We start from the raw sequence: 19,356 nt of genomic DNA, 5'->3' as shown, positions 1-19,356 counted from the left end.
GGCAAGCCAAGGTGGGGAGAAGCTAGTAATGGAACAGGCCACCTGCTTCAGATCACTCAAGGCCTCCCCCAACCCACTGAGATACCTTATTCTCCCTCCCCTGGGTCCTCACAATTGCTTCCTCCCCCCATCCTGCTACACCAGGTCATTTACCTTGTGAAGATCTCTTTCCTCTCCAGCCTTTCTGTTTCTTTGCCTACTCTTAGTGAGCAGGGAGAGCAGAGGGAGAGCAGCATGAGCGCATCCTGCTCAGTTTCTCTGACTCATCAGACTGCCTGCCACTTCTGGAGTGGTGGGCAGCCTCCGTAAATCTCCTCCAGAGGCTTCCAGGCTCGGCACAGAAAAGCATTTGCATGGTGAAGAGAGGTTTCAAGCAGTGAAATCACATTGCTTCAAGCCTCCTATTGATGTGTAAACACTTTTCATGCAGAGCCTAGAAGCTTCTGGATGCCCTGATCTCGCAGGAAATCAGGCAGCCATTCTCTGCAAAAGTGGATGGGTACCTGAAGTCACACAAGATCATGGCCCCCAGAAGCTTTCGGCCTCAGGCTGAAAAGGCTGAAGCAGCTATGGGGCACTGCTTCAAAGAGCCCCATAGAGTTAGAGGCTTCTGCCAACGAAAATGGAGGCCAGGGCTGATGCATGCATCAATCTTGGGCTCCATTCTTGGCTGCAGAGACTTTTTGCAAAGATGGCAAAAGGCTTTGCAAATGGAGTGAAGGTCTTGATGTTTCAGGTCTTCCCTCCAATTGCAAAGTCTTTTGCTGCAGATTTCATCCATGCCTCTCTTTGTAGAGAACAAAGACCTAAGTACTGTTAGATCACATGAGATCAGTAGCGTGAGTTTTTGTGCTACTGATTTTGCATAATCTTGTGGTAGTTTAGGCCTCCATTCTCTGTGAATGCACCAAAGGCTTGAAGCAGCGAAACAGGCCAAGAAAGTGAAGGCTCTCTAGATCTATGCAAGGTGAATATCCATAGGCCAAGGTGAGTATCGACAGGCCAGTAGCAGGGGAGGGAGGGTGAATGTTGCAATGCTTCTGTGGTCATTTGTAAGGGTGAATGACTGCTGTGGTGCTGCAACATTCATAATTTCGGGACTTGTTCATAACACTAGGGGGTGCTCATCCCATAATTTAGAACATTTGCTAAGGGAACATTCATAACTTGGGGATTATCTGTAATTTGGGCTATCTCTCTGTCTCTCTTTCTATATATATATGCATGCACAAACACATAGAAAGAGAGTTCAACTTCAACATTTGGATAAAAAGCTTGATAAAATAATGATGGTTTAGAACAGGGGTCAGCAACCTGAAACAGTGAAAGAGCCACTCGGAACTGGTTCCCTCACAAAAGGAAAAACTGGGAGCCGCAAAAAAATGCGTGTGCATGCGCAGAACAGGGTTTAATTCCGTTTAATTCCGTTTATATCCCGCCCTTCTCCGAAGACTCAGGGCGGCTTACAAGCTTAGCAGTTTGACTGAAGAGTGGAGCCAAGGCGAGATATGCACCTACCCTGCATATTTGAATTGATTGGTTGAACTTTTTTAGTCCCACTTTTTTGTTTTTTGGACTGCACATGGCAGAGGACTGGGAGCCGCAGGAGAGCCGCATGCGGCTCCGGAGCCGCAGGTTGCAGACCTGTGGTTTAGAAGATGGTACAGATAATCTCTGAGTTATGAGCATTCACTTAATTATATGATAAGCACTCCCTAGTCCTAGTGCTTATAAGCAAGTCCTGAAGTTACGAATATTGCAGCACCAGGGCAGTCGTTATGAGTGACCACAGTGGCTCTGAATATTCACCCTGGTTATTCTTTCCCTCCCCACCCCTTCCCAGGTCTCCCTAGGCTCCAGGCCTTCATTGCATTCACAGAGAAGATCACACGAGATCAGTGGGGTGAGATCTCACGCTACTGATCTCAAATGATCTCATGATACTTTAGGCTTCTGTTCTCTGCAACAGAGAATGGAACAGAAGCCGGGAGACACTTCTACTTGCCTCTGGAGACTGGATCTGTGCTCTGGAGACCTTTTCCAGGGTGCTGCTGCCCAGATTTGAGGCCAGTGAACGCTTCCGCGTACCCCACACAACCTGATCCAGGCTCTGGAGGTCTTTTCCAGGCCACTGCTGCCCATATTTGAGGATGGCAAACACTTCCATGCACCACGTGAGGCCTGCTCCAGGCTCTGGAGGCCTATTCCAGGCTGCTGCCATCTGGATTTGAGGCTGGTGAACACTTCTGTGCAGCCCGCATGGCCCTATCTGGGCTCCAGAGGCCTTTTCCAGGCTGTTGACGCCTGGATTTGAGGCCGGAGAATGCTTCCACAGCCCCCCTGAGGCCTGATCAGGCCTGGAAAAGGCCTCCAGAGCCTGGATTGGGCCATTGGGGTGGGCGGATGTGGAAATGTTCCATGGCCTCAAATCTATACAGCAGCAGTCTGGAAAAGTCCTCCGGAGCCCAGATTGCGCCATGTTGGATGCACAGAAGCATTTCCTGGCCTCCAATGTCCATGGCAACAGCATGGAAAAGGCCTCCAGAGCCTGGACCAGGCCACGGTGGGTCGCAAAAGCATTCCCCGGCTTCAAATCTGGGTGTCAGTAGCCTGGATAAGGTGTCCAGAGCCCAGATCAGGCCACAGGGGGGGGTCACAGAAGCATTTCCCATACTCAAATCCATGTGGCAGCAGCCTGGAAAAGGCCTCCAGAACCTGGATTGGGCCACGGAGGGGTCACAGAATTATTCCCCGGTCTCAAATCTGGGCAGCAGCAGAAATTGCAGCAGAGAGGAGATGGATCTTTTCCAGATGAGTCCATTGTGGCAGGAAGGGAGGGGGAAGCATGATCTCAGAATCCAGTTATATTTCATTTATATCTATTTTCTCTGATTTAAAAACCAATTCTTACTATCTCCTGGATTCTGTCACACTAAAGGTATGCATGGGGGTTTTACTACTTTCAATTCCTGTATACAATACAAAGTAATCTATTGTTGATTCACTTCGGGGCTGCTAACCGTAACAATGTAGCCATCTGCCTTTCATCCTATGTCTCTCTGAAGCTCTTCTCTTTACCTACAGCGAGGGAAAAGGGGAGGGGGAAAGATGCAACACTTGGAATCTGGGCAATAAGAGGATTGAATGATTATGCCGATGGAGCCGGACTGATGTTATTTTTCCTGAAGTAATACCTAGAAATCTGCTGCTTTGAATCATTCAGAAGAATTGTGGGTGGGGGGCTGCTTGGGGAACACTTTAAAACATTGAATGGTGGGGGGAATCCCCCAGATCCTGTCTAGCATGCCCTCAGTCAATTTCTCTTAATAAAAAATCCTGTTGGAAGAAACCTCTTCCAAGAGTTCTGTTTTCTTAAAATGTAGATTGATGTGGGTCTTTACATTAGACAGGATCTGCAATAATAGTCAACCTGGAAGAGAGAACCTTGTCAGACGACGAGGCAGGGAAGGGAGAAAACCTCATGGAGAGGGAAACTTTTCCATGACTGAAAACCTGCCAGCTGTTGGGATCTGAAATGTCATACTTCTCAGGAGAAGAGGTGGTGGAGACATGTAACCACAAACCTCAGTGGTCAATGGGCATTGGAAAGAAAAGTGAGTGGGAAAAGAAATAAAAAAGTGACACTGAGACGGGGGCCCAACCAACCAGAATGGAAGCAGGAGATGGAAAAATCCCTGCACGTAAGTGAAGAGGAAGGAAGTTGCACTGATCCAGTAGCAACCATTTCAGCAGCCCCCACTCCCTGCCGAACCGCAGATGGAGATCCAGATGGAAGACAATACCACTGACAACGAAGGCACCAATTCATTCAAAGACTCCCACCACTGGATGCAAAATTCAAGGGGGAGCCGACATGCTTGAGGTTTTTCCTAACCTAAGCCCTCAACTACATGGAAGAATACAGCCGGCACATCCCCAGTGACAAAGCCCGTATCCGGATCATGCAATCTGCTCTGGATGGACCAGCCGCAGACTGGGTGGTAAATTTGCATGACTCTGATGCCCCAGAGTTCAACGACTTCAACCATTTCATGTCCTCTCTGAGGAGGCGATTTGAGGACCCCCTGGCTGATTGCAAAGCCCACAAAAGAGTCAAAATGATGAGGCAAGACAGACGCCCAGTAGCCAAATATATGCAAGAATTCCATGCCATTGCCAGCAAGCTGAACTGGCTGGAAGACATCCTCCTTAGCCATTTCAAAGATAGCCTAAATTACGACCTATACGATGCTTGCCTGCCATGGGGAGACCCACAACAACTCGATAAATGGTACATCCTGCCAGAGGAAGAAGAGATCAACCTACTAAAGAGGCACCGCCAAGGAAAACAATGGAGCTGTTCACCACTTGAGCAGATGCGCGAGCCAGCGAAGCCACCAGCTATGGCCAAGAAGCCAATGGGCTGTTTCAAATGTGGGAGAGAGGGGCATCGGGCTGTAGAATGCCAGTCAAAAGCCCCCCAGCACAATCCAGACAGATCACCAGCCAGCAAATCCGGGAAGTCCCCAGCGAAGCCAAAAGAATCCGCCATGAGACTGATAAAGGCTGTGGAATCCCCAACCTCTGCTCAAGGCAGGGAAGGAACTCCGGCCTACACTGCAGGTCTGGTGGACACCTCACACAACAGCTTGGAGGGTGAACCCCTGGTAAGTGAACCCATCGCAACCATCCTCAAGACAATGACTATATTAATTCCCTCCATGCCCGAAGCTGTCAAGGTGAAAGCCTTAATAGTCTCTGGCTGCACCCACTGCGTCAATAGCCTGACGTTAGTGGGAAATCTGGGCATTCTGTTGAGGAGGCTAGAACAACCAATCTCATTTGGCCAGTTAGATGGCTCCATAGCAGGGGGGGTGCCAGCTACCCTAGCCACTTTACCCATCCACCTATCCATGGGGAACCATAAGGAAGCCATAACGTTTGTAGTGACCCCAGGCATGGAATGCCCGATGATCCTAGGGATAGAATGGTTAAAGAAATGGAACCCCTGGGTAAACTGGAGTATGACAGAAATCAAGTGCCTGAAGGAGGACCCTACAGACTTAAAATGCCAAGGGGATCTACCAAAATTAAGAACGGAAACCACATCCATGGGAGAAGAAAAGGGGCTACCTAAAATACCAGAGGAATACAGAGATCTTGCTGAAGTTTTCAGCGAGGAGAGGGCGGATGAGCTCTCCCCCCCCCACTGACCCACAGACTGTGCCATAGAATTCAAGCCCAGGGCAAAACTCCCAAAGACTAGATTATACTCCATGAGCCCAAAGGAGAAGGAGGAAATGAAAAGATTCATAAAGAAAAACTTAGAAAGGGGGTTCATTGAGCCAGCCAAGCCGAAAGTGGCTGCTCCAGTCCTCTTTAGAGAGAAGGACAGCTCTTTATGCTTGTGAGTGGACTATCGCCTATTGAACACAATCAGTGAAAGCAACCTATTTCCCTTACCCCTCATGAAGGATATGTTATCACACCTCTCAAAAGGAATTTTTTTTTTACTAAACTAGATCTAAGGGAAGCATATTACTGTGTTAGAATTAAGGAAGGGGATGAATGGAAAACTGCATTTAATTGCCCAATGGGGTGCTACCAATTCAAAGTTTTGTCATTTGGATTACAAGGGGGCCCTGCAGTATTTATGCAATTAATCAACAAGGTACTAAGGAAGCACCTATTTAAGGGGGTCCTGTTTTATCTAGATGACACCCTTAACTTCACCGAAACAAAAGAGGAACATGTCAACCTAGTCAGAGCAGTTTTAAAGAAACTGTGAGCTGCTCACCTATATTCCAAATTATCTAAATGCAAATTCCACCAGGAAGGAATATACTACCTGGGTTATTGCATGTCCCCACAGGGCATTGAAATGGACGCAGAGAAGGTCACAGCAGTATTAGAACGGACACCACCTTGCACAAGAAAGCAACTGCAAAGTTTCCTGGGCTTCGCAAACTTTTACTGCCAATTCATCCCCTCATTTGCCCAGATAGCAATGCCCCTCATGAACTTATTAAAAGCGAACGGAGTATCCTCAATAAAGCCTAGCCAGCCACTAAAATGGACAATGGAATGCTAAGTGGCATTTGAGAGATTAAAGAGACTCTTTTCTGCAGAACCTATTCTGAAACACCCAGACATGGATAAGGCCTTTATGATACAGGCAGATGCAAGCGATGTGGCAGTGAGGGCTGTACTATTACAAGAAAATGATGAAGGGGTATCGCAACCCTGCACATATACATCTAAGAAACTCACCAAAATGGAACAGCGCTGACCAGTGTGGGAGAAAGAGGCATACGGGTTATGTTGGTCATTACTTACGTGGCATCAGTTCCTTGAAGGGAATAAAATCCCTTTTCATGTGTAGACAGACCACAAAAATCTGGAAGCATTGAAAACACCCAGGAAGCTCAACCCCAAGCAAGCCTGCTGATCCCAACATTTTCACCAATTCTGCTTTACACTCAAGCATTTGCCGGGGGAAAAGAACTTCCTGCTAGATGTACTATCTTGCATGCCCCAATATAACAGCACACAAGCAACCGATTCTAAACCACTTATGGTGGAATCACAACTGGCAGCACCAGTAACTACCAGAGCCCAAGCTAGATTAAAACTGCAGCTGGACAGCCAAACCGGAATTGAATTCCAGAAAACTTTGGAAATGGATGAATGGTTCCAGAAAAATAGACACGTGTGCACAATGAAGGACGGACTACCTTGGGTGAGGGAAAAGTTATATATACCAACCACCCAGAGGGTCACATTCATGCAGCTTTGCCATGATACCAAATCAGCAGGACATTTTAGATTTGTAAAAACATTACACTTAATTAAAAGGCAATTTTGGTGGCCATCCATGAAAAAGGACATAGAAAGTTATGTGGCCAGCTGCCAAATGTGCACAACTGCAAAGAGCTTGCAAGGGAAATCACCCAGACTGTTACAAACAGTGACAAATCCTTCAGCCCCCTGGAGGGAAATAGCAATGGATTTTATAGTGGAATTACCAGAAAGCAATGGGAATACTGTAATCTGGATGGTCACAGACTTGTTTTCCAAACAGGTGTTCTTCATCCCTTGCCAAAAGATTCCGACTGCAAAAGTCTTAGTGAAACTTTTCGTGCAGCATATTTACAGATTGTATGGGGCACCCAAATGCATCATATCTGATAGGGGAGTGCAATTTATGTCGGCATTTTGGAAGGAATTTTTATCCCTTTTAGAGACCACTCAGGACTGACATCTAGTCTTCATCCTCAGAGAAATAGTCAAGCTGAAAAATCTAACTCAATACTTCAGCAATATTTAAGATGCTTTATTAATTTTCAGCAAACGAATTGGATGGACCTACTTCCTTTCGCAGAAGTTGCCTATAATAATGCAGTCAACTCCAGCACAGGTTACACTCCTTTTCAAATAGCTACCAGTCAAAGTTTCAACCCCATGCCAGAACTAACCGCAAATGAACCAGTAATCCCATCACTGAAAGAATGGGTAGAACAATTACAAAACACCTGGCCAATAGTTAGAAAAGCCCTACACAAAGCTAGGCAAACATATAAAGCACAAACAGATAAAAATAGAATTGAACCCACACTATTCATTATAGGTGAAATGGTATATTTGTCTACAAAAGGGCTTTTCAACTGGTGGTACGCATACTGGGCTGGTGGTATGTGGCATTGCCTTCCTCTCGCCCATGCTCCATTCCTTCCCAGCTCACTTGGTTGCAGAAAAAATGCTGCTTGGTGGCAGCCTGCAGGAACCCTATGCCATGCAAAGAGCGCAGGCACAGAGTGAGGCCCTGCCCTCCCCATGGCCTGATGTACGGAATTGCCAGCTGATCGGTGCGTACAGCCGGCCCCAACCTCTGCTGACAGAATCCAGTCCATGGAGAGTTCCCGGGGGATCAACGGCTTCCCAGTGGCAATCCCAGCTAGTGAGGAGGCTGAGGATCCCTGGACTGCCAGGGGTCAAATGCCGGGATCAGCGCTGCTTTGCAGCTGATCAGCACTTTTCCGGGACTGCCAGGGCTCAAATGCTGGGATCAGTACTGCTTTCCAGCTGTTTGGCGCTTCTTCAGGGCTGCCAGCCTCCAGCTGGAGCTCGGCGCTGATCCTGGCGCATCTGCTAAGCCCCGAAGAAGCACTTATCACCTGGAAAGCAGCATTGATCCTTGATCACACACACACACACACAAACACATGTGAGCAGTTACAGCTGAAGGAGTTTCAGCCTTCAACTATGGCTCCCAGTGCTTGCCCCCTCGCAGGGCTCCTGATTGGCCCTGCACCCGGGCACCCCACCCCCTGGGAGAAGCATAGCCCTATTCAAGGCACACATGGCCGGGAAGGCGCCTCCCAGTTACCGGTAAGGTGATCGGCCCGCTCCTCTCCCATCGCCAGCCCTGCCAGTCTTGAGCATTGGTACTTCCAAAGGTGGCTGCTTCAAGGTCACACAGGCAGCCTTCAGCCATGCCCCTCCCCTCCGTGCCTCCAAACTGATCCCCAGGTCAGCGTGTCTGACTAAGGAATTCTGGGAGTTGAAGTCCAGAAGCAGCTTGTAATTGGGTGATGCTGTTAAACTTTCACACTGAGCAGGAGGGCATGCCACCATGGTTCTTGCTTTCCCATAGACTGTGGGGGCCACAGCGGAGGGGAGGGTTGTTTTGCAATGGGGCGAGTGAGAGAGACAGGAGGGGTGGTTATGGCGGGAGAGACAAAAACACTTCCGAGTGGCCTCATCATGGCTGCCACCTCCCGTTACAGGTTGTGGTTCTTTCGATCCTGGCATGCAGCTCCGGTAAGTGGGCAAATGAGCACAAGATAGTTCAGGGCATCCCCAGCTGCCCCTTTTCCTCTTGAGCCTCTTTCCGGTAACGGAGGCCTTCCCCGCAACCAAGTGAGGTGGGCAGGAGCACAGGTGACACCAGCATTTGCAGCAGTGCAGACCCAAGGGCTGCTTTGTTCCCTCTCAGCCTCTCACAAAAGAGGGAAGGAAGGAAGGAAGGAAGGAAGGAAGGAAGGAAGGAAGGGACAATGGGAGGGAAGGAAGAAAGGGACAAGGAGGGAAGGAAGAAAGGAAAGGGAGGGAAGGCCCAGCAGATTATGGGCACTGGCAGGAGGGTGAACACACAGATGCACATAGCAGAGCTGCTACCCAGGGCCGGAGGGTGATTGCACATGCGAGCACCCTCCACACCGGCACTGCCGCCAGTGCCTGCAATCTGCCCGGCCTCCCCTCTGACCCCGAGCAGCGCCTCTGCCATGTGTGGCTGTCCTGCTTGCATGTGTGATCGCCCTCCAGCCCCGAGCAGCTCCTCTGCCATTTGCATTCCCAGCAGCTAGTCAGAAGGATTCTTGGCCAGAGAGAGTGGGCAGCGGAGACAGCCAACACTGTGCCCAGCAAGAGGGACCTTGAGTTGGCTCAGCTGCCTCTCCAGCACCTCCCAGAGGCGTCTCTAGCATATTTCCTTCCAAAGGTTAAGAGCAGCTGCAGTCTATTCCAACTTGAAAGGCAGGTGGGGAACACAGCAGCCAGAGCAGCCCCTTAGTTCTAAGGATGACCAGACTCGGGAACTGGGCAGGCAGGCTGGCTCGAAAACCTGGAGTGGATCTCACATTTGGTCTATTCAGGGAAAGCAGGACCAATTGGAGGAGAAGCTGCAGCCAGAGGCAGAGTCTGTGATTTTTCCCAGGCTGTGGTCTGCGCGGCGTAGCACTGGACAATGGAAGAGAGGAGGGAAGGAGGAAGAGACAAAGAAGGAGGAAAGAAAGGAAGGAAAGAAGGAAGGAAGGGACAATGGGAGAGAGGGAGGAAGGATGGCACCCACCCCAGTCACACACCCCTCCACCAGAGACCCATGGATTCCCCCCACACACAGGCACCCTGCAACCTGAGTGATGAGCTGCCCCCCCCCGGGCATTGACTTCTTTGTCAAAAAGTTGCAAAAGGTGATCACATGACTCTGTGACCATCATAAGTATGAATCAGTTGCAAAGCATCCGAATGTAAATCACATGACCCTGGGGATTCTTCAACAGTCATAAATGTGAAAAATGGTCATAAGTCATTTTTTCAGTGCCATCATGACTTCAAACAGTCACTAATCAAATTGTTGTAAGTCGAGGACTACCTGTACTTTATCATTTTTTACTTTTTTTTGGTCAAGTTTTTGACACCTTGCTGGGTCTACAAAATACCTAAAATCCTTACAACCTTGTAAAAAACTTGGACCAAAATATATAGGACCTTTTCCAATTAAAAGAATCATAAACCCAGAAACAGTAGAATTACAGTACAATTACCCAAAAATCTTAGATAAATACACCCAATTTTTCACTGCAGTTTGCTGAAAAGAGAACAACAGTCACCATTACGACCCAAGATTCTACACACACACACACCTCCAGTCATGGTGGAAGGAGAACAACACTTTGAAATAAAGAAAATCCTAGACTCTAGAAGATACCATGGGACAACTCAATACCTAGTAGCATGGAAACACCTCCCCTCCTCACAAAACGAGTGGGTCAATGAACACCACATCAGACCACTGAAGCTCCAATGGAAGTTTCATACAAAATACCCCAACAACCCAGGCTTACATTTATAATTTTGTCTCCTCTGCAGGTGGATCTCTCCCATCTTTAAGAGGAGCAGGATGTCAGAATCCATTTATATTTCATTTCTAACTATATTTTCTGTGCAAACCCAAATTTCACCTTCCCCCCCCATCCCCCTGGATTCTGCCATTCCCAAGGAGAACAAGCATGGGTTTTTATTGCTTTCATTTCCTTCCTCAAATGTAACCTTTTGTTTATTCCTCCAGCCTGCTATTCATCACAATAAAATCAATTACTCTCTCACTAGGCATTTTCCCTCTCATCTTATGGGCAACCAAGAAAGGGGTTGGAATAAAACCCTCCGGAATCTGGTTTGTTTCTCCGGATGGAATGTCAGGGGGTGGAAATGATTCTGCTATGAATGGGCTGATGTTTCTCCTCTTCCCACAAGGGGCTAACAACCACCTGGAACTTGGCTGATCTGGAACTGATTGAATGAACTGTGGGGTGGGGCTTGCTTGGGGACATTTAAAAATATCACTCTCTGTAGGGATTTCTCAGATCCTGTCTATTATACCCGCTATCTTCTATTTCTTAGTAAAAGTTCCTGCTTGGACAACCTTGTCTCCAAGAGTCCTTCTTTCTTAAGATGTGGATTGAAGTGAGTTCTGACACCTTGTCAGGAAATTAGGGGTCTGATTAAGGAGGTTAAAATAACCCATCTCAAACTTTTTTCTCTTTTTTTATTTAGTTTTATTCATTTATATCATAAAATGTGAAAATACAAAAGCAAATAGTAGGTGACAATAGTAGAAAAAGGGAAAACAAAAGGTGTGAAGAAAGGGGGAAGAAACAAAATCATTGACTTTTGATTCTGTTGCAGTAAAATTAGACATTAAAATCAAATCTCAACTTTTTGCATTTCTATAATAGTATGTACTAGCCATTTCTGTATCAGCAAATCAGTCTCCCTTCTGCCAACTTGATGGGTCCATCGCAGGGGGCATCCCAGTCACACTAGCTACAGAACCCTTGGGGTTAAATATAGGGAGTTTAGGTAATCATAAGCAGCTGTCCTGTTCATTCATTAGGCCCTCAATGGCCTTCCCTATCCTGTGATACCTGAGTTGCACTTAATGACAATGAACTGAATTGACAGGCTCCATTACATTTGTAACTTGAGGACTACCTGTATTAATATAAGACTTTTTAAATATATGTTTTGTATAATTGGGTAATCCCAAATGGCTTCCTTCCATTTTCAGTTCATAACATGCTCTCATTTTCCTATATATACTAGCACAGAATATTCACACTGTGCTAATTCAACATGTCCACTAGGACTCCAAGATCCCTCTCACAGTTACTGTTTTTAAGCCAGGTCTCTCCCAATCAGTACTTGTACCTTTGATTTTTCCTGCCCAAATGTAAAACTTTGGTTTTCTCACATTGAAACTCATTTTGTTGGATAGAACCCATTGTTCAAGTTTGTCAAGATCTTTTTGGATCCTCAGTTTGTCTTCTGAGGTGTTGGCTACTCCTGCCAGTTTGATGTCATCTGCAAATTTGATGAATTCCCTTCTGTTCCCTCATCTAAGTCATTTATGAAGATATTGAAGAGTACTGGGCCTAAGACAAACCTTGTGGTAACCCACTGCTTACTTCTCTCCATGTGGATATAGTGCTATTGAGGACTACTCATTGAGTACAGTTTGCCAGCCAGCTACAGATCCATCTGGTGGTGATATAGTCTATTCCACCTTTTTCTAGCTTACCAAGAAGTAGGTTGTGGTCTACTTTATCAAATGCCTTACTTAAATCTAAGTATACTATGTCCACATCATTTCATTGCTCTACTAGTTTAGTCACTTTATCGAAGAATGAAATAAGATTGGTTTGGCACAATCTGTTTTTAACAAACCCGTGAAGGCTGCTATTTACAACTTTGTTTCCTTCTAGTTGTTTGCAAATCTGTTTTTTTATTATTTTTTCCAGCATCTTCCCAGGTATTGATGTTAGACTGATTGGTCTGTAGCTTCCTGGGTCTGTTTTTTTCCCTTTCTTGAAGATAAGAAGCACATCAGCCCTTTTCCAATCCTCTGGTACTTTCCCGGTGCTCCAGGATTTATGAAAGATGTGGTTCAATGGTTCTGAGATAACATCTGCCAGTTCCTTCAGAACTCTGGGATGTAATCTGTCAGGCCACGGTGGTTTATATTTATCAAGGTCGCATAGGTGGAGCCTTGGTGGAGCAGTGGGCTAATGCCTCCTTAAGTAACACCAGCTGCCTGCAATTAGTGCAGGTTCGAGTCCCACCAGGCTCAAGGTTGACTCAGCCTTCCATCCTTCCGAGGTAGGTAAAATGAGGACCCAGATTGTTGGGGGCAATAAGCTGACTTTGTAATAATGCCGCTTGGGGTGTGTGTGTGAAAGCCCTAACAAGCAGGCATATACATAGAATGAAGGCTACTGCTAAGCTTGTAAGCCGCCCTGAGTCTTCGGAGAAGGGCGGGATATAAATGGAATTAAAATAAAATAAATAAAAATAGGTGTTCTCTTACCATTTTCTTACTTATTTTATTTTTTGTTTCTAATTTGTCTTTTGCAGTGTTTTTTTCCATATGTTGGGCTGTAGTTTCTTTTTGTGTGAAGACTGATGCAAAGTTAAGCAGCTCTGCTTTCTCCCTGTTGCTATCTTTTCTCTTTAGTGGATCTACAGTTTCCTTGACTTTTTTTGTTGTTAATATGTTGAAAGAAACTTTTTTTATTATCCAAGATTTCTATTGCAAGTCTTTGTTCATTCTGAGCCTTTGCTTTCCTGACTTCATCTTTGCATGTTCTGGCTGTCTGCTGATAATTGGCCTTAGTTATGTGCCCCTCTTTCCATTTTTTGTATTTGTCCTTTTTGTCTTTCAGTTTTTCAGAGAGATCTTTGTGCAGCCATGCTGGTTTCTTCTTGAATTTCTTGTTTTTCTTTTTCAGCTGTATTGTGTTGATATGGGCTTTTATGATCGCATTTTTCAGAGTTTCCCACACTTATTGGTTTTTTTTCCCCTTTAGGATTTTCATCCATGGGATATTTTCTAGGTTCTCTCTGATTTGTTAAAGTTGGCTCTTTTGAAGTTCAGGACACTGGTTGGATTGTTTTTTGTTGCTAGTGTTTGCATTATATTAAATTCCCTGTATGACATGGTCACCTTTGCTCAAGGATCCAGCAATTTCAACTCCCTCTATTACTTCTTCTCTATTAGTTAGAATTAAGTCCAGAATGGCCTTATGTCTAGTTCCCTCCTCCACCTTTTGGATGACAAAGTTATTGGCTTTGTTGGTTAGGAATCTGTTTGATCACCCGCTCACTGCAGAGTTTGTCTCCCAGCTATTATCTGGATAGTTGAAGTTTCCTATTATGACTGTGTTATGCTTCCTACATACATTTGTTAGCTGGTTGGCAAAGAGTTCATCTATTTCTTCTGATTGGTTGTGTGGCTTGTAATATACATCTATATACACCTGCTTTTTTTCTTTTATATTGAGCCATATACATTCTGGAGAGATTTTATCTTTGATCATGTGCATTTCTGCAGATATGTAGTGTTCTCTTACATATTGTGCAACTCCATTTCCTCTTTCAGTAGACCTATTTCTTTTGAACAATTTGTATCCATCCATCAGTCCATTCCATTCATGGGTTTCGTCCCATTAGGTTTTTGTTATGCCAGCTATATCATACCCTCCCTCATGTACTATTGCTTCTAGTTTGCCCTGTTTGTTCCCCAAGCTTTGAGCATTTGTATATAAGCATTTAAGACTTTTATCCCTGTTCGTGGGTATGTTTTCTCCATCTCCTGATTGTTGTTTGAGTTTTTCTTTTTTCTCATCACTGCCTACCTCATTGTTTGATTTGTTTTCTTGGGATTTGTGATTTGTTTTGAGTTCTAGAGATTCTAGAGATTGGTCACCCTCCTCCCCTCAGTTTAATTTAAAGTCCTCCTGATGAGTTGGCCAGTCTTTTTCTGAGTACATTTTTGCCTGTTTTCGTGAGGTGCAGCCCATCCCTTGCCAAGAATCCTTTGTGTAGGCAATGCAGTCCATGATCCAGGAAACCAAAGTTTTGTTAGTGACACCAATCCGTTAGCCAATGGTTTATTTCTAAAATTCTTTTTTCCCTCAATGGGTGTTGGCCTTTCATCGGGAGTACTGAAGAGAACATTACTTGTACTCCTAGCTTCTTAGCTTTATTGCCTAGTTGTTTGTAATCTCTCCCTATTGTGCTCAGGTTGTTTCTTGTGTTGTTCATGGTGGAGGAGGAAGGGATAGTGTTGGAGGTGGAAGGGATAGTAATCTCTAGGCCTAATTAATTTGGTTAGGTTTATTTATTTATTTATTTATTTATTTATTTTTGGGACTTATATGCCGCCCTATCTCCCGAAGGACTCAGGGCGGCTAACAACAATAAAAAACAACAATACAAAAATTAAAAAAGAATTAAATACAGCCCCAAAATAAATTAACTACACAGTTAAAAATTAAAACATATTTAAAAACCCATCATCAATCCAGGTCAGCCTGATGGAAGAAAAAAGTTTTAAGGCCGCGGCGAAAGGACCGGAGGTCCGGGGCCATCCGAAGCTCAAGGGGGAGTTGGTTCCAAAGGGCTGGTGCTCCCACAGAGAAGGCCCTCCCCCTGGGGGTCGCCAGCCGACATTGTCTGGCCAACGGCACCCTGAGGAGGCCCTCTCTGTGTGAGCGCACTGGGCAATGGGAAGTCATCCCTGGTAGCAGATGGTCCTGCAAATATCCCGGGCCTAGGCCACATCTTTGATTTTTGCTCCAGGGAGACAACATACCTCCTTGGATTGTATGACTGGTCTGCAGTTGGATGATTCTGTTCCTTTGAGGATAGAATCTCCTATTATCAATACTCACCTTCCTTTTTGGGGAAGCTGCCATCTGGGGTGCTTTTCTGTTTATCTTTTTGTTTGTTGATGTAGATTTTTAAGGGATATTTGAAGTGACTTTTTTAGGGATATTTGAAGTTATTTCGTTGCTAGGTGTCTGCATGTTTTCTTTGAGGGGGAGATTGTAGGTCTGTGTGTTTCCATCTAAGGGGAGAAATCAATTGTTCGGTTTTAATGGGACTGCTTCTGGTTGGGTAGGATTCGGCAGAAAGGGTTTGTTTGTTGTATGCTGTTTCTTTCTTTGAATATTTTTTTTCCTTCTCTGTGTGACATACTTCCATTTGTCTTCCTCCAAGAGTATATCAGTAGGGTCAAATCCTCTGGGAGTTTTTTGTTCGCTATTTGGTTCGGTTTGGGTGGAGCTTTCTTTCATCCATTGGGATTTGGCTAGAATTGCCTCTAAGTTCCTAACTTTTTCCTGTAGTAGTTCACATAATTTGCATCTAATGCAGGTATAGTTTGGGTGTTCATTGTGCATGAGCACATACATGGAACATGTATTGCAAACCACAGTAGTATCAGTCACTTGTTCCATGAGTTTGTTTGTTGAAAATCCCTCTTTTTGGTTGGTGGATGTGCTGGGCCTTCTTTCTGGCTTCTCTGTTATCGGTAATTATATCTATTTTTCTATCCCTTTTTTCTCCCTGTTTGTGTCTGGTATGCCCATCTCTTTAAGGACTTGCCAGAGTTTGTTATGATCCACACAATCAAAGGCTTTAGCATAGTCAATGAAGCAGAAGTAGATGTTTTTCTGGAACTCTCTAGCTTTCTCCATGATCCAGCATATGTTGGCAATTTGATCTCTAGTTCCTCTGCCTCTTCGAAATCCTGCCTGTACTTCTGGTAGTTCTCGATCCACATACTGCTGGAGTCTAGCTTGTAGAATTTTAAGCATAACTTTACTAGCATGAGAAATGAGTGCAATGGTGCGATAGTTTGAACATTCTTTGGCACTGCCTTTCTTTGGAATTGGAATGTAAGCTGATCTTTTCCAATCCTGTGGCCACTGTTGAGTTTTCCAAATTTGCTGGCAAATTGAGTGTAGCACTTTTACTGCATCGTCTTTTAAGATTTTGAATAGCTCAGCTGGAATACTGTCACCTCCACTAGCTTTGTTGTTGCTCAGCTTTTCTAAGGCCCACTTCACTTCACATTCTAGGATGTCTGGCTCGAGGTCAGTGACCACCTCATTGTGATTATCAGGGACGTTAAGCTCATTCTTGTATAGTTCTTCTGTGTAATTTTGCCACCTCTTCTTAATCTCTTCTGCCTCTGTTAGGTCCCTGCCATTTTGGTCCTTTATCATGCCCATTTTTGCATGAAATGTTCCTTTCATCTCTCCAATTTTCTTGAAAAGATCTCTGGTCCTCCCTATTCTATTGTTTTCTTCTATTTCTTTGCATTGTTCATTTAAGAAAACATTCTTATCTCTTCTAGCTATTCTTTGGAATTCTGCATTTAATTGGGCATATCTTTCTTTTTCTCCCTTGCCTTTCACTTCCCTCCTTTCCTCAGCTATTTGCAAAGCTTCCTCAGACAGCCATTTTGCTTTCTTGCATTTCTTTTTCTTTGGGATGGTTTTGGTTGCTACCTGTTGTACAATGTTGCGAACCTCTGTCCATAGTTCTTCAGGCACTCTGTCTATCAGATCTAATTCCTTAAATCTATTTGTCACCTCACCTGTATATTCAACAGGGATATGATTTAATTCATACCTGACTGGCCTAGCGCTTTTCCCTACTTTCTTTAATTTAAGCCTAAACTTTGCAACAAGAAGCTCATGGTCTGAGCCACAGTCAGCTCCTGGTCTAGTTTTTACTGACTGTATAGAGCTTCTCCATCTTTGGCTGCAGAGCATATAGTCAATCTGATTTCTGTGTTGACCATCTGGTGATGTCCATGTGTAAAGCCATCTCTTGGGTTGTTGAAAAAGAGTGTTTGCTATGACCATCGTATTCTCTTGACAAAATTCTATCAGCCTGTGCCCTGCTTCATTTTGTACTCCAAGGCCAAACTTGCCTGTTATTCCAGTTATCTTTTGGCTTCCTACTTTAGCATTCCAATCCCCCATGATGATAAGGACATCATTTTTGGGTGTTAGTTCTATAAGGTGCTGTAGGGCTTCATAGAACCGGTCAATTTCATCCTCTTCAGCACCGGTGGTTGGGGCATAGACTTGGACTACTGTGATATTGAATGGTTTGCCTTGGATTCGAACTGAGATCATTCTGTCATTTTGAGGATTGTATCCCAGTATTGCTTTTCCTACTCTTTTATTGACTATGAAGGCTACTCCATTTCTTCTGAGGGTTTTTTGCCCGCAGTAGTATACCTGATGGTCATCTGATTTAAATTCACCCATTCCTGTCCATTTTAGTTCGCTGATACCTAAGATGTCGATGTTTAGTCTTGTCATCTCTTGTTTGACCACATCCAGCTTTCCTTGATTCATGGATCTTACATTCCAGGTTCCTATGGAGAAAAAATCTTTACAGCATCAGACTTTCCTTTCACCACCAGTCATATCCACAGCTGAGCGTCCTTTCGGCTTTGGCCCAGTCGCTTCATTCTTTCTGGCGCTACTAGTACTAGCCCTCTGCTCTTCCCCAGTAGCATATTGGACGCCTTCCGACCTGAGGGGCTCATCTTCCAGCGTCATATCGTTTTGCCTTTTGGTACTGTCCATAGGGTTTTCATGGCAAAGATACTGGAGTGGTTTGCCATTTCCTTCTCCAGTGGATCACGTTTTGTCAGAACTCTCTGCTATGACCTTTCTGTCTTGGGTGGCCCTGCACAGCATAGCTCATAGCTTCATTGAATTATGCAAGCCCCTTCGCCACGACAAGGCAGTAATCCATGAAGGGGGTGGCCGGCATGACTAGACGCCAAAGGTGCATGGAACGCTGTTACCTTCCCACCGTAGTGGTCTCTATTTTTCTACTTGCATTTTTACATGCTTTCGAACTGCTAGGTTGGCAGAAGCTGGGACAAGTAACAAGCACTCACTCTGTTATGCAGCACTCGGGATTCAATCTGCCAAACTGCCAACCTTCTGATCGACAAGCTCAGCGTCTTAACCCACTGAGCCACCGCGTCCCATTTAATGTTAGAATAGGGCTATTTAATGAAGGGAAGGGAAGAGCTGCTTTTTCTTCAACAAGGAATTTGCTTTTAGCTTTCTGCTCTCTGACCAGAGATTCATCCCTATCCTTCCTTTCCTTGATTTGCTCCTTATTTATCTCTATCCTCTCTGCCTTGCTTTTTTGTCCGCCTTTTTGTGCTTAGCCAGTCTTTCTAGTTGCCCTCAATGCCTCTAGCTGTTGCTCCATCTCCAATGTTCAGCCAGGTTCTTTCAGGCTGCTGTTTGGGTCCTCTGCTGCTCTTTTGTCATCATGCCTCCCGGTCTGCTGCTGCCTTGCCACTGTTGCCTGAAGTTTGGTGTCACCTGCAAATTTTAGGAGTTACCCTTCTATTCCCTCATCTAAATCATAGGAAGATATTGAAGAGTACTCGGCCTAATATAGAAACCTGTGGTACCCCACTGCTTACTTCCCTCCATTAAGGACTACTTGTTCAATATGGTTTGTCAGCCAGTTACAAATCCATCAGGTGGTGATACTGTCTTTCCTACATTTTTCTAGCTTACCAAAAAGTAGGTTGTGGTCTTCTTTGACAAATACCTTACTGAAGTCTAAGTATACTATCTCCACAGCATTTCACTGGTCTACTAATTTAGTCACTTAGTCAAAGAATGAAATAAGTGTCAGAACCCCTTTCATTCACTTGCTTCATTTATTCCTTTCCTGCTTGTGCTT

Source organism: Vipera ursinii (assembly GCF_947247035.1).
Source record: "Vipera ursinii genome assembly, chromosome: Z".
Taxonomy (NCBI): Eukaryota; Metazoa; Chordata; class Lepidosauria; order Squamata; family Viperidae; genus Vipera; species Vipera ursinii.
Note: the sequence above shows the minus strand (reverse complement) of the source record.